Here is a 15,074-nt window from a genome sequence, read left to right on the forward strand (position 1 = left end):
GCTTAAGCAAGGTAGACTTGAGTTCTTACCAAGTTCAGAATGTAACCTCTTAATCTACATATTATAGCAAACATTTTCAAAGACTACATCTTCTCATGTGAGTCAAGGAACGGATTCCATATAAATTACCCAGAAACGGTGTTCTTTGAGTGTTAGTTACGCTCATGTGATCTCAGCTTCTTGCCCAATGTCAATCCCAACAACATTCTCTGCTTAGAATCATCCAGCAGACTAAAATAATCCAGACACCCTGATGTTTGAGAGGAGAGTGAATGGGAAGACCAGAGAAAAAACACAGTTATTACATGGTGGAGGCTTTTGGCTTTGTACGAGCAAAATAAAACTCAGGGAGACTGTTACGGACTGAATTGTGTCACTCCAAAATTAATATGTTGAGATCCTCACTTCAAGCATCTAAGGATGTAACTTTATTTGGAAATAAAGCCTTCACAGAGATAATCAAGTGAGAACACACTTGACCAGATTGGGCTCCAATCCAGTATACCTGGTGTACTTACACCGATGGGAAATTTGGACACATTAGCATTCAGAGAGGAAAGACTACATAAAGAGATACAAAGGAGAACACTACATAAAGATGAAAGCAGGTATTGAAAGTGATGTATCTATAAGGCAAGAAATATTAAAGATTGCCAGAAAACCACCAGAAGCTAGGAGAGAGGCCTGGAACAGATTCTCCCTCACAGCCCTCGAGAGGAACCAACCCTGGCAGCACCTTGATCTTGAACTTCTACCCTCCAGAATTGTAAGACAATAAATTCCTACTGTTTAAGCCACCCAGTTTGTGGTGCTTTGTTACATCAGTCCTCGGAAATTAATACATGTATCTTCAAGAAATGGGATAAATCTGAGCCTCTTGCAAATGAATAAAGCAATCCCCAATACTTTCTTTCATGGGGGTGCCATGTTAATAAAGCCAGTTCGCAATGAAACTAGCTGGGTCAAACTTCCACCTGTGATTTTATACCCTCATGGGGAACATTTGAGATTAATTTGACGTAAATATTACATTTCTGTGCTTTCTAATTTGTTGCCATCATTTGCTAAAAGAAGGTTAATATTTTTTCTGAAAAGAATGCTTTTCTTTCTGCCAGAAATCGGGCACCTGATTCGTAAGTGATCATTTACATTTTTCGTTCTGGGCTTCTAGACACATCTGGATATTCATAACTGCTTGTTTACCCATTAGTTCATAGGCCAAATTCACGTTAAAATATTCTCAAATATCAGAAAATGTTTTTTATTTTAATAAAAGTCAACAGCTCATCTACTAGCTAATTTTAAGGGGTCTGGCAGGAAGCATGGCGGAAGATCCTTATCTGAGGTTTTGTGAAGAAGATAAAACATGGCATCAATCATAGTTGGGATCTGCATTCACAGCCACATTCCCAAAGAGTACACACAACTAAAAGTTTAAATATTTACTATGTTCTTGAGTAAACTGAGAATGTGTGTAAACTATATCAATGTTGAACATCACAGTTCCCTTAGGGAAAATGTCATACACAAATGTGCCCCTGTAGGCTTATTTTTCCAGACTGGTGGCTTGAGGGACATTATGAGCTCACAGAATGGTCACTCCTGTGTGCCATCAGAGAGAAAAGCATGACTTTTAGCAAAATCTAACAGAGTCACTGACCCTGTTCCTGGACCTGATACGTTTCCTTACTCCCTTTCCACCTTGCTCCTTCTTTCCTTCCTTCCTTTTCAGTATAAATATTTTGTTTTCTATTAGAGTAATGCATGTTTGGAGTTGTAAAGGACCCCATTGTTTTGCACACAGGACTATCAAAATGAAGGAGCACTGTGAGGTAGGCAACCTGTTTCTAATTTTTTCAATTCTGAGTATGAACTTGGCAGTATAACATATTGGTTGGATGCTGATTTCAAAGTCAAATAGCCCTTGTTTTAAACTGACAAGTCCTCTTATTAGCTGTATAGAACTTTGGTAGTAGTACTTAGCCACTCTATGCTTCCTCACCTATAAATTAAGGAACACCATTGTACCTCCATCATATGGTCTGAGAACAAAACAAAACAAAACAAACAAAAAAAGGTGACACCTGAAGAACAGATAGCAGAGGAATAACCACTTGGTGAATATTTAATAAATGTGAGCTAATAATCATGCTCATAAGGAAAACTAATGGTATGGCATTCTGGAAAGGTCAAAACTATGGCAATGGTAAAAAGAGCAATGGTTTCCAGGGAGTTGGGAGAGGGTGAGTGTTAGGTGAGGGTTGAATACATGAAACCCCTTTTGGAAGGTGGTAAAACTATTCTGTATGATACTGCAATGGTGAATATATGACACTATGTGTGTCAAGATCCTTAGAACATTCTAGCATAAAGAGTGAACCTTACTTTATGCCAAATTAAAAAAAAAACTTTTTTTCCATCACATGATGGACTGTAGAATGTGATAAAACTAACTTTATTACAAATGTAAGAAATAAACCTAACCATATTGCAAATATATAAAGCAACCTTACCTGAAGGGGTTGGAGGGAAAAGATGACCTAAGTAATTTTGGATATGAATGGAATCTGCAAACTAAAGGCAAAATAGACTATATATTAGCACTGTGTTCAGGTGAATAAAGTTGTTTGTTATGGGGATACAGTTAATTTTGTTACTGCTGTACATAAACACTGGAATTAAGTAATGGGGTGCTGGATGCTGGGAGCCAGGTCACTGAGTATTGCAGAGAAAGATTACAAAGAGCAAGGGAGGAGGCTAGAATGAGTCATGTGATAACGGATTAGAGTTGGAGACATCAGTATGAATTCATGTCTAGCTTAATGTAGACACAGGTGATTACACATACAATAATTTTAGATATGTGTATATGAACAGGCTGATATCCATACATGGAACTCCTTGCTCTGTCAGTGGAAAGAGCCTAGAAGTAATGACACCTCAGTACCAACAACCACACCTACCACCTAGATCATTCCTTTCCTTTCCTTTCCTTTCCTTTCCTTTCCTTTCCTTTCCTTTCCTTTCCTTTCTTTCTTTCTTTCTTTCTTTCTTTCTTTCTTTCTTTCTTTCTTTCTTTCTTTCTTTTTTGAGATAGAGATAGAGAGAGAGAGAGAATCTTAAGCAGGCTGCACACCCCGTGCAGAATCAATCTCACTGATCATGAAATCATGACCTGAGCCAAAATCAAGAGTTGGACACTTAACCAACTGAGCCAGGTTGCCCCTAAATCTTGTTTTCTAATACCATTTTTCAATAAAGAGAATCAGGGCTCCTTGGAGAAAGGGCCAGTTCTAGGACTGGAGCAGTAAATATATAAGATGATCTCGGAGCATCTTACAGTGCCAGAAAGTAAGGAAACACTTTAAAAAAAAATGATGGTGTACACAAAGGACATAGTAGACAATTAAAAGGGCCCCCAATGGTCAAAGCTGCAAAATTTGAGCAACACAATAAATAAAGTAGAATTGTCTTATAATCCAAAATAAAAAACAAATTTTTTATTCCATACTGATACAGATAAATAATTGAACAAATAATAAATAAGGGAGAATAAACAAATCTTCCACACAGAAGAATTCTAAATAATTCGTGTACGTACTCTGCTCTCAAGGACATAAAGCATAAGTACCCACGGTGACTTCCTTCCGTACAGTGCAATATAGATAAAAGGAAAAAGAGTAACTTTATAGTGGATAAACCTCACAATCACCAGTTCAGTCAGATGGTCAAGGGAAACATCAACAGTGATAAGTCATGTGGATAGTATGTATTCTTGACATGTGATGAAAATGGCACTCTACCTGTGTGGTCTTCCTCCCAAAAACCTATAACCCCAGTCTAATCATGAGAGAAAAATCAGGCAAATACCAACTGAAGAACATTGTACAGGACTGTGCAACATCAACCAGTATTTTTCTAAACTGTCAAGGTCATCTAAAACAAGGAAAGTTTGATAAACTATCATAGCCAAGAGGAGCCTAAGGACACATGGGGACTAAATGTCTATCCTGGGGGAGACCCTCACACAGAAAAGGACATTAGATAAAAAAATCAAAGAAATTAAAATAAACGATAGACTTTAGTTAAAATAACCTATCAATATTGATTCAACAATTGCAAACAAATGTAATATAAACGTATAAATATAAGACATTAATAATAAGAAAAATAGGTATGGGATATATGGGGATGCTGTACTCTCTTAAATTCATTTAAGATTTCAAATTTATTTTAAAAAGAAAAAATATAAAGGCAGAACTATTATATTAAACCTAAAAATATTAACCAGTATTACTAAGTATTACTATTTTTAATTGGTAAATAATTAGCACAAGAAATACCTGACAACTACTAGGACATTATTAAACTTAAATATTTTTAACCATTGCTCTAAGTAACCCTGATCTAATTCTTATACTTTATTCAACTCATTGAATATCTTCTTAAAATTAGACCTTCCTTGAACTTGATCCAGTACGTTCAACAACTTTACCACCCACTTCAATTTGCCTACAAGGAAATCTTGTGGATATCAGTGACTATTTTATTTTATTTTATTTTATTTTATTTATTTTAGAGTGTGTGTGTGTGTGTGTGTGTGTGTGTGTGAGCAGGGGAGAGGGGCACAGGGAGAGAAAGAAAGAATCCCAAGCAGATTCCATGCTCAGCGTGGAGCCCAATGCAGAACTCGATCCCACAACCTTGGGATCATGATGTAAACCGAAATCAACAGTCGGAGGCTCAACTGATTGAGCCACCCAGGCACCCCGTCTGTACTTTTATATTCAATCATCAATTCCTAGCGTTTTAAATGCTCCATTATTTATAGATCAAAGGATAAGTTGCCCTTTTTTAATCAGTGAAAAACCACCCAAAAAGTTAGGGGTCAGTCACAAATTCCATTGACCTACTAGCCACACAAATCCATTCATGATTAGTTTTCCTAATAAAAGTAGATTTTACAACATTTGTGTCTCCTGTGTTTAATTCTTTGCTTCTGAAGTCTAATTTACATATATAGCTTTAAGTAAATCCTCTTCTAACAAACTTCACTATGCATAGTAGATTTTATGTAGCACTTTTTTCTTTTAAAAGTGTGAAGGTACTAATGCAAGCTACAATAGCAATAACTAAAAGACATATTTAAGCAAAATGACTTTTTTTTTCTTTTTTTTTTCCTTTTTTAAAAATTCATTTATTTTGAGAGAGAGAGACAGAGATAGAGCATGAGCGAGGGAGGGGCAGAGAGAGAGAGGGAGACAGAATCCAAAGCAGGATCCAGGCTCTGAGCTACCAGCACAGAGCCCGATGCAGGGCTTGAACTCATGAACCATGAGATCATGACCTGAGCCAAAGTTGGACACTTAACCAACTGAGCTATCCAGGCGCCCGTAAGCAAAATGAATTTTAAAACAGTCATATAATAGTCTCCTGTATACTTCCAGAAAGCTGCCCCTTCCCTCGGTACAACATAGAAATGCACATCTCTGGGGGGGGGGGGCCTGGGTGGCTCAGTCAATTAAACATCAGACTCTTGATTTTGGCTCAGGTCATGATCTCATGTTTCTTGAGTTCAAGCCACTGTGTTGGGCTCTGTGCTGAGAGCACAGAGCATGCTTGGGATTCTCTCTCTTCCCAAGCCCTGCATTTGTGCATGCACACACACACACTCTCTCTCTCTCTTTCAAAATAAATAAATAAAAATTTAACAAAAGTATTTTGAAGAAATACACATCTCTGAATCAGTCTTTTTTGAAGACTGTGCTTTGGTGGCTTGAAGGTAAATAATGAAAAGAAATAGTATAGACAGTTGAATCCCCACCATCACATAATGTCATGCCATAAATCTCCCAGTTAACATTCTCGGAACTTGCATATCTAGATCTGATATGAGCATGATATAAGCATAATTCAGAATTTTATGGTTCTTTACAAGTTCCTAAAACACATAGTGACAATGGCCTTTGATTCAGAGGGAACATGTGGAAATACAGATTAAAGGAGACTAAGAAATCCTACCACTTCTCAAAGTGCTCAAAACCATTAAGCTCAAAGCCAACTCATTTACTCCTGAGCTCAGTGGGCTTTTGCCCCAAATCAAATGTCTCCATGTACATACCACCCTGAGCCAACTTTAACCTACATTTGAAGGATATGGACCATTATTTTATCCAGTATGGGTATTCCCTTCGCTCATCTTAGTGAAGCATGAAGTGATGTGGTAACTTGGTGATCGACTCAGTGCTCCTGACTGCAGAGTGTGGGTTCTAAAGGAAATGGAAAAAGCAAGCACAGCCAACTTATATACCTTACAATTCGTTACTATATTTCATAATTCATAAACCTTACAAAACTTTATGCACCTGAAATTTGGATTTGGGGTCTATGTTGAGTGTGTGAGTGAGCATGTGTATGGGTGTGTGTGCGTGTGTGTGTGTGTGTGTGTGTGTGTGTGTGTGTTGGGCTGCATTTTTATGCATCTAAAAGTCAGTTAAAAAATAAGAAGAAGTTACACTATAATATGATACTCAAACTCTTTCAACTATAGTACTTGTGACCATAGCCAGGTGTATTTTATCAAATCACCTGGACTTAAATTGAGATATATATTTTTTTCATTTATTTAAATTCACATTAGTTAACATACAGTGTAGTCTTGGCTTTAGGAAAGAACCCAGTGATTCATCTCTTACATGTAACACCCTACTGCTTATCCCATCAGGTGCCCTTTTCAGTGACCATCACCCATTTCACTCATTCCCCTACCCATCTCTCCTCTAGCAACCCTCAGTTTTTTCTCTGTATTTAAGAGTCTCTTACGGTTTGCCACCCTTTCTGTTTTTATCTTATTTTTCCTTCACTTCCCCTATGTTTATCTGTTGAATTTCTCAAATTCTACATATGAGTGAAATCATATGATATCTGTCCTTCTCTGACTAACTTATTTCTCTTAGCATAATATCCTCTAGTTCCATCCATGTATCTGCAATGGCAAGATTTCTTTCTTTTTCATTGCTGTGTAGTATTTCATTGTGTGTGTGTGTGCGTGTGTGTGTGCATATATATACCGCATCTTCTTTATCCATTCATAAGTTGTTGGATACTTGGTTTCTTTCAATAATTTGGCTATTGTTAATAGTGCTACTATAAACATTGGGGTGCATGTGTCCCTTCGAAACAGCACACCTATACCCCTTGGATAAATACCTAGTAGTGCAATTGCTGGGTCATAGAGTAGTTCTATTTTTAATTTTTTGAGGAAACTCCATACTGTTTTCCAGAGTGGCTGCACCAGCTTGCATTCCCAACAACAATGCAGAAGGGTTCCCCTTTCTCTGCATCCTCGCCAACATTTGTTGTTTCCCGAACTGTTAATTTTAGCCATTCTGACAGGTGTGAGGTAGTATCTCATAGTGATTTTGATTTGTATTTCCCTGATCAGGAATGATGTTGCGCATGTTTTCATGTGTCTGTTAGCCATCTGGATGTCTCCTTTGGAAGTGCCTATTCATGTCTTCTGCCCATTTCTTCACTGGATTATTTGTTTTTTGGGTGTTGAGTTTGATAAGTTCTTTATAGATTTTGGATACTAACCCTTTTTCCAATATGTCATTTGCAAATATCACCTCCCATTCTGTTGGTTGCCTTTTGGTTTTGTTGATTGTTTCCTTCGCTGTGCAGAAGGTTTTTATCTTGATGCTGGCCCATTTGGATTTAAATGTAAAAACAAGGTTACACACATGACAGATGCTGGACACCCCTGGAACCATAAAGCAATGTGGTATAGAAGACAACATAGTTATTTAAGTCTTGCCTCACTTCCAATTCTGGAAGCTGGCTTGAGTATATAACCAAACCAAAGAATCTGGATTGGCTCTGGCCTCAGGTATCTTGTTCTATTCCACAGAGACCTCGTAAATCTTACTTCATCACTGGTCATCTTCAGTCTCTGTAGGGGTAAGATTATCTTATAGTCAAACCTCAGAAATGGGTCTTCCCTGGGGCAGACTGAGCAGTCCAAGCAATTTAACACCTCCACTTTCCCAACCATACCAGACCTAATCTAAAATTAACCTGTACATACAAAGTGATCCAAATCTGGTGTCTGAATACAGAAAGACTCTGATCAGATGGCATTTGAAATTGAGACCCACTGAAGTCATATTATACATGACCACTCTTTTATAATGCAGTTCTGAGATTGGGTTTCTCAGGGAGTAAGCTTGAAATGGATATTTATGGATTTTTTAAATATAATTTATTGTCAAATTGGTTAACATACAGTGTGTAAAATGTGCTCTTGGTTTTTTGGGGTAGATTCCCGTGATTCATCGCTTACATACAACACCCAGTGCTCATCCCAACAAGTGCCCTCCTCAATGCCCATCACCCATTTTCCCATTGCCCCCCACTCTCCTATCAACCCTCAATTTGTTCTCTGTATTTAAGAGTCTCTTATGGTCCCTCTCTGTAACTCTTTTTCCCCCTTCCCTTCCCCCATGTTCTTCTGTTAAGTTTCTCAAGATCTACATGAGTGAAAATCTATATCTGTCCTTCTCTGACTTATTTCCCTCAGCATAATACCTTCCAAATTATGGATATTTATGGATTTAGGTCTTACCTCCATACCTTTGCAGGCATTTTTTTTTCCCCAATCTTTTTTCCTCTGTCTCCTGATCTAATCTTCCTCTCTTCCTACCTCTGTGTTTACAGGTCACTCTCCTTTTTCTCTCTCCTTTCCCCTTTTCCCTGTATCTTTCATTTTGCTCTCTTTCTGCCCCTCCCCCCCAACAGATCTGTTGCATCCTCTCTACAACGTCTTCCTTGACTTCTTAACAATGTGTCCACCTGGCCCATTGCTGCCGCTGGAGTCTCAGCTCCAAGCTTCCCCTATTTCTCTCCTACTGTAATGCAAACTGAAGCACAACTCTTCGTATTGCTTGTGGAATTTAATAAATGCAGTCTTATATTTGCTTCTCTAAATGTCATTCTGCACTTACTTTAGTCTCTTCAGTTCTCTTTCTATGGCTATTCCCAGGGAAAAAAATGAGCTATGCCATGTTATACCACATAACTAATATGTAAATATTTGAAAAATGTTTACTTATTTTAATTCTCCTGAATATATGTGACTCTTTTTTTTCTTTTTTTTTTTTTTTTGAGAGAGAGAGAGGGTGCAAGGGAGCAAAGGGGACAGAGAGAAAGAGAGAATCCCATTTATGGGCCAAGAAAGAGAGGCACAAAGAGAGAGAGAGAGAGAGAGAGAGAGAGAGAGAGAGAGAGAAGCGGGGCTCACTCGCAGTGGGGCTCATGCTCACCTGGAACAGAGCAGGACACAAGGTCACCCGAAGCGGGGCTCGAGCTCATCTGACCTTTAAAACACAACACTGAGTTTTACATTTGGAGAAAGTGTGTGGTCCGGTTAGAGATGAAATTTGACTCTGATCTTTTCTGAAGTGACGTTTTAGAATTGATACGTAATGGAAATGAACTTTCTTCAGTGTATGCTTTTAATGCAATCTCATTAATGTGTTTTGATTATTTTTTCTATGATAATAGTGTGCAATTATCTACACTTATTATTAAGACCATCTTAATAGAACTTTTATTAAAACTAGAAAGGCTTAGACATAATAATAAAACACGTTGAAAATACTTATTTTTAGTGACAGCCTTATAAAGAACATACTTTTCTTTAGAAAGGAACACTGTACGTAATTATTTTACATTCATTTCATTCTAACAAAATCAAAGTACATTTTATAAATTAATATGTAAACTAACACATTCTAGTGGGTTATTTCTAAATTTAGTTTCGATTTTCTTAAATGAAACTATAAGTTTGAAACTCTCAAGTTCAAGAAATGACTTGAAAAAGACTGAGTGAAGATGAGAAAGACCCAATTCTTTTCCTAATGGCAAACATTTAAGCAATGCCAAATGAGACTCACTGTAAAGGCATTTCCCCCCCATTTTAGTCTCATTGCAGAAATATGGTAAAGACTTGCCCATTTATCTGGGAAAACATACAGTGACAAGACACATCCTCAAGCTGATGAAACTCTTCCACGTTTAGATGGTATTACTACTGACATTATTCTTGAGCCAGCCAGCCTTCCTTTGTACGCTCATGTAGAGTGTCCTATCTTGCTGACAGCTTTGACCTGTTGGAGCTTATATTTGACCTTGTAGCCTGAACAAAAGGTTTTTTTTTTCTTAAAACGGAATAGACCTTTGTCTTCTGAATTTAAGGACACGCAAGCCCATTTTCCAGGAAACAAATTATTGCAAAGAGGAAGCTGTAGGTGAGAAGGGTCCATGGTGAGACAGAAGCACCGTGGAGTCCTCAGGATGGGACAGAGATCTGGGTGAAACTAACATCATCCACTGGGTATGTATTTCCTTCCACACCAGTGCTTCAAGGGGTCATTTTAGGACAAACTGAAATGTTAGAGATTATTTTCACTACGTTCTCAGGAAAAAGCCTACTCAGTCCTTTCCACTTGACTCTTCTGGCGTAACTTCTTTGTGCCTCCTTCTCCTTGCCTCAAAAATGGGAATAATAAGATCAAGCTCATAGGGTTGTTTTAGGGATTGAGTTACCTAATTCAGTTGAAACACTTAAACTTGTACCTGAAACACCTTACTCGTTTGGTTAATGATAGTTATTGCTATTGCTGCTACTGTTGCTGCTGTTATGGTAGTTAACAGTTTCAAATGCAGATAGGGCACCACATACATTGCTGTAGGGCGTAATAGAATTTCTATGTCTGAAACCTATAAGCAAGCTAGGTGCTAGAAACATGCAAGTTTGCCATGTTTTTCCTCAGAGCATTGTGACATACGTTTCATAATTAAGCACATCTTTGTCCACCTCTAATTACCCAGAAAAAAAAAAACTTGTAAGTCTAGTTTGATTTAATATATTTTAGACAACTATGTTTGAAAATGCTTTGAAGATCAAAGAAGATAGAACCATTAGAGAAGATTAAGGAAAACTATGTCCACTTTGGTAAATTGTTTACAGAATGGCTGGCAATATGCTTCTCTGCCCTTGAGGAGTTCCCTCCAGTGAGTACTCTGGGTCTGGCTACGGGACTTGCTTTGGCCAGTGGAATAATAGCAAATGTGATTCAAGTAGCAGAATGAAAGATGCCTATATTAAGGTTCTCCAGACAAACAAGACTGATATTTTTTTATATTATATAAAATGTATTAATATATATAATTATATTAATATATAATGTGTGTTAATATTATATTTAAAATACTATATTTTAATGTTAGAATATTAATATAAAACAATGTATAGGTATATATTTGTAACTTAACATATTATATAATATTACTTATATACGTAAAACTTATCAGCTCTGTTTCCTTCTACATATGTAGATTATATATATATACAACATGTAATCTATATGTAAGATATAATCTAAAGCAAGATTTATTGTGTGGAGTTGATTCACATGATTATGGAGGCAGAGAAGTCTCATGATGTTCAGTCAGCAAGCTGGGGTCCCAGGAGAGCTGATGGTGTTAAGTTCCAGCCCAAGAGTGGAAGACTGATGTCCTAGCTTGAAAATAGGCAGGGAGAACAAATTCTCACCTAACCTGCTTCCTGTTCTATTCAGGCATCCAACAAATTGAATGAGGCCCACCCACTTTGGGGAGGGCAATCTGCTTTACTTAGTCTACTGATCTAAATGTTAGTCTCATCCAAGAACACTCTCACAGACACACCCAGAATTATGTTTAACCAAATATCTGGAAGCCCATAGTCACACCAGGCTGGCCCATAAAACTGACATCATGGTGCTCATACAGTGGCTTCCTCTCTTGCTGCTGGACTCTTCCTCCATCATGTGAAGAAGCCCAGGTTAGCCTGCTGGAGGCTGAGAGTCCACAGGCAGAGAGACCACATGGCTAGCTGTCTCACTTGTGGTCCAAATATTTGAATGAGTTCTACCCTAGTCCAGACAGATTATAATCTATAGTCAAAAGAACAATTCACCCACTCACAGAAGCATGAGAAATAATAGTTTAATATTTAAATCATTAAGTTTTGGAATAGTTTTTTATATAGCAAAAGTAAGCTGATTTGATAATTGAACTTGATGTGATAATTGAAAAAAAGTTGATGTTACTCCTAAAACCAAGGCCATATTATAACCCGTGCTTAATTAATTTTAGTCAAATTATATCCTATACATGTTTCCTATATAGAGAAATTTTAAAATATATAAACAATTTTGATTCTTTGTTATTAGCATCTAAGGAATTATACAAACATTTTTTAAATAACCGATTAGGGGCCCCTGGGTGGCTCAGTATTAAGCGTCTGACTTCAGCCCAGGTCCTGATCTCACGGTTCCTGAGTCCTGGCCCTACATCAGGCTCTGTGCTGACAGCTCAGAGCCTGAAGCCTTCTTCAGACTGTGTTTCCCTCTCTCTCTGCCCCTCTCTTGCTCACGCTCTCTCTCTCTCAAAAATAAACATTAAAATAAAAATTTTAAATACAGATCAAATTTTAAAAATTGTAGTTGAGTAGGCACAATTATAGTGTGAATCTCAAGACTAAGTTTTAAAAAATGGCAAAAAGCAAATTAAATATTATGTGAGTATTGAAAATATTGGAAATACCATTCCAGTTCTAAAATGATCTAAACATTAATTTCAACCACCTTCAATGTCAAAGAGTAAAAATCGTTGGCAAAACAATGCATGTGCCATAAAATTTACTATTTTTAAGTTGTACAATTCAATGGATTCTAGAACATTCAGAGTTGTGCAACCATCACTGCTACCAAATATCAGGATATTTTTGTCACGCCAAAAAGAAACCCTGTCCCTGTCAATAGTCACTCCCCATTCTCCTTCTTCCCTAGTCCCTGCCAAACACTAAACTGCTCTCTGTCACAGTGGATTTGCACATTTTGGACATTCCACCTAAGCACAATTACACACCACCTGTGGCCTTTTATGTCAGGCTTCCACTATTTAGCCTAGTGTTCAAGTTCATCCATATTGTAGCATTTATCAGTACTTTACTTCTTTTTATTGGTAAATAATGTTGTATGGATATACCACAGTTGGCTTATCCATTCATTAGTTGATGAGCATTTAGGTTGTTTCCATTCTTTTGACTATTATAAATAATACTGCTATAAATATTTGAGTACAACTTTGTGTATAAATGTATGTCTCAGTTCTCTTGTATATACACCTAGAAGTGAAAGCTCTGGGTCATATGGAAACTCTATATTCAACATTTTGAGGACCCGTCAAACTATTTTACATTTTAATCAGGGATGTATGAGAGTTCTAATTTCTTCTTATCCTCAACAACTTGTTATTTTCCTTTATTAAAAATGTTATATAGCCATCCCAGTTGGTGCAAAGTAATATCTCATTTTGGTTCTGACTTGCATTCCACTGATAACTCATGGGTTGAACATCTTTCTATATGCTAAGTTTTCATCTTCATTGAAGAAATATCTGTTCAAATCCTTGCCTATATTTTAATTGGAATATTTGTCTTTTTATTGTTGAGTTGTAAGTGTTCTTTATATATTCTAGATACAAGATCTTTATCAGATATTTAATGTGCAAATATTTTATCCCATTTTGTGGGTCTTTTTTTTCACTTTTTTGATAATATCATTTGAAACACAAATTTTTGTGTACTTCATTTTGATGAAGTACGTTTGTCTATTTCTTTCTTGTGTTGCTCGTGCTTTTGGGGTCATATTTTACAAACAATTGTTTAAACCAAGGTCACAGATATTTACTCCTGTTTTCTATCTAAGACTTCTGTCATTTTAGTTGTTATGTATAGGTTTAATGCATTTTGAGCTAACATTGTAGATGGTAGAGGCAGGGTCCCACTTCACTCTTTTGTATATGAATATGCAGATGTACCAATGTCATTTGCTAAAAACACTATTCTTTCCTCATTGAATTGTCACGGCTCCCTTGTCAAAAGTTAGTTGACCATAGATGTCTTGGTTTATTTCTGGACTCTTGGGTTGAATATTATGTGATCTATATGTCTATCTTTATGCCAGTACCATCCTGACTTGATTACTGTAGTAAGTTTTGAAATCTGAAAGTGTGAGTCATCCAACTTTGCGTTACTTTTTCAAGTTTGTTTTGACTATTCTGGGTCCCTTGCATTTCCATGTGAATTTTAGTAATACCAAATCCTTAGTTTGTACATAATTGCAGAAAAGAGTTGGAATTTTAACAACATTAAGTCTTCTGACCCTTCAACATGATGTCTTTCCATTTGTTTAGGTCTTCTTTAATTTCTTTCAATCGTTTTGTGATTTTCAGGGTACAAGACTTGTACTTCTTTGGATAAATTTATTCCTAAGTATGTTATTCTTTCTGATGCAATTGTAAATGAAATTGTTTTCTTAATTTCATTTTAGGATTTTTCACTGCTGGTATATAAAAAATAATATTGAATTTTATATATTGATCTTGTATCAAACAACTTTGCTGAACTCTTTTATTAACGCTAACACTCTGGTGTGTGTGTGTGTGTGTGTGTGTGTGTGTGTGTATCCTTAGTGTTCTTTTATATGCCTGCAAATATAGAGACACTTTTACTTCTTCTTTTCCGATATGGATGTCTTTTATTTCTCTTTCTTGTCTAACTGCCCTGGCTCAAATCTTCAATACAAAGGTGAATAGAAATGGTGAGAGTAGGACATTCTTGTATTCTTCTTGATCTTAGAAAGAAAGCATTCAGTCTTTCATATTGACTACGATTTTAGCTGTATGTTTTTTGTAGATACCCTGAATTAGGTCCAGAAAGCTCCCTTTAATTTCTAAGGTTTCTTTTATTCTGAAATCATATAGGATTCTGTCAAATGTTTGTTTTGTTCTGTTTTTTTGTCTGTTGAGATAAATCATTGTTTTATTCTCCTAATATGGTATATTATATTGAATGATTTTCATATGTTGAAACACTTGCATTCTTGGTATAAATCTCACATGGACATGTGGACTCTTTGTATATATTTTACATTTGATTTGCTAGTATTCTGTTGAAAGTGTTGTCT

The 15,074-nt window shown here is 36.6% G+C and overlaps 1 long non-coding RNA gene across 1 annotated transcript in view; it reads left to right on the forward strand.

The window, feature by feature from the left end:
- The first annotated feature begins 1,661 nt into the window (after positions 1-1,661).
- The window catches only part of LOC122238447, a 53,843-nt gene continuing 40,430 nt past the window's right edge, over positions 1,662-15,074 (forward strand). The window contains exon 1 of the long non-coding RNA XR_006217364.1: positions 1,662-1,832. This is a non-coding gene — a long non-coding RNA (uncharacterized LOC122238447). The remainder of the gene's footprint in view (positions 1,833-15,074) is intronic.

Source organism: Panthera tigris, chromosome B2 (assembly GCF_018350195.1).
Source record: "Panthera tigris isolate Pti1 chromosome B2, P.tigris_Pti1_mat1.1, whole genome shotgun sequence".
Classification (NCBI taxonomy): Eukaryota; Metazoa; Chordata; class Mammalia; order Carnivora; family Felidae; genus Panthera; species Panthera tigris.